Source organism: Melanaphis sacchari, unplaced genomic scaffold (assembly GCF_002803265.2).
Source record: "Melanaphis sacchari strain LSU unplaced genomic scaffold, SCAv2.0 Contig0_pilon_pilon, whole genome shotgun sequence".
Classification (NCBI taxonomy): domain Eukaryota; kingdom Metazoa; phylum Arthropoda; class Insecta; order Hemiptera; family Aphididae; genus Melanaphis; species Melanaphis sacchari.
In genome coordinates this window covers 5,013,121-5,014,879 of record NW_020270366.1, presented here as the reverse complement: position 1 = coordinate 5,014,879, position 1,759 = coordinate 5,013,121, and the positions used below count along the sequence as shown (strand labels likewise).

At 24.2% G+C, this 1,759-nt stretch overlaps 1 non-coding gene across 1 annotated transcript; it reads right to left on the bottom strand.

Annotated features, from left to right (window-relative positions):
- Nucleotides 1–589: 589 nt before the first annotated feature.
- On the bottom strand, nucleotides 590–661 carry Trnaq-uug. Its single transcript has one exon. It is a non-coding gene; the product is annotated as a tRNA-Gln (tRNA).
- Nucleotides 662–1,759: the final 1,098 nt, after the last annotated feature.

Sequence of the window (1,759 nt, the reverse complement as noted above, 5' to 3'; positions counted from 1 at the left end):
ACGTACATAATTTGCAGTCTTGTGTGCTAGATTTTACTATATGAGTGCCTATGACTTATGAGACAACGGACAAGTTGGTTAATAATATACAAATTATTAAATTTAGGTACGTATCTTTTAATCTTTACAATATTGTAAGTATAACACTTTTTAGTAAATGATCTAACTATTTTATCTAAAGCCTAAGATGTTTGGTACCGTATGGCTTATACTTATACATATATGTATTCACATCTAAATCTTCACCAAAATACTGGATCAATTAATATATTAATATAGTTTTATATTGTTCACTGCAAATGTATCACGTGCAGTTGTACGCATACATATAAATATAAGTCTTCAATTTTATTTTAAACATAATATACACACACGTTTAACATTTCGAGTAGCTTTTTGTATGAATATTATTTATTTTATTATATTATTATACCTAATAAATAATAATATTAATATTATTATTAACTTGAATAATTGTTATCGTAGTAGAATATACTTTATAAAATAAAAATTCATTATGTGGTAACAAAAAAATAATACATTTTGCATAGTGATAAAAATAATTGGGTAAAAAATTAAAAAAATCAGTAGGTTCCACCGAGATTTGAACTCGGATCGCTGGATTCAAAGTCCAGAGTGCTAACCATTACACCATGGAACCGCGATGTACAAATCCATGAAAACATAATTATTTGTTTCATTAAAAAGGGTAGGTTAAAAAACATGCAATATTAAGTTAAATGTTAAATAATACCTACCGGCTACCATTGCAGAATATGTACCATGTACCTATCTATTCAAAATAAATTAAATATTTTATTTAGCAGTAACTAAAAAATCTGAATTTTGAGTATGTAGGTACATATTGATGAAGTATTAGTATACCTATAACCTATGGCTATGGGTATACTTATACGAAAATATATTTTGTTAATTTTTGCATATTTATAACGTTTTTAGCATATCATTACATGTGTATCCTTGTTTGGATTATTTATAACTTTATTACTATTATTTTTAATTTTATTTTATGTCTGTCATCTAGACATCTAGTGCTGAGTAACTACTTATAGATAACAAAAAAAAATTATATGAACACAGGTTAAACGAACATTTGATTTTTTGATTATAAGTTTATGAGTATTAAGGTAAAAACAAAAAATCTTTAATTTAAATAAATAAATAATTAATAATTATTGTATGATGGATATATTTTTATATATTTTTTTAAAAACGAATTTAAAAATTAATGAAGCAATATGTATCTTTGTTACCTATTGTGTTTTATTTAAAATATTATTAACTATATTTTATTTATTATCTATATAATATATACTAGTATAAATGTGAAAATATTATGTTTAGGTATATGTCAAAAATATCTCATCTATAGTCTATACACCAAATCAAAAAACCAAAAATATTATTTTTCAACATTTGTTATGCAAAATATTAGTATTAGGCAACCAAATTTAATATGTATGTATTTTATACTGGAAACGAAGTGCACGGTGATAGCTATAGTTGTATTTTGTAGTTCTGTAGGTATATTATGGTCTTCGGATTCAATTTTTTAAGAAAATGAGCTTTTTTCACTCTAATGATTTGTTAATAAAGGTATGTATATGCTATCGCCTATCATATATTATGATTTATGAGTGCTGAACCATCCTTTAGGCTTTAATTAAACCATATTTTGCTTCAAGTTTATGCATTCTTTTTTTTTGTTCCGTGATCACACAAATTATGTTTGGCGGAT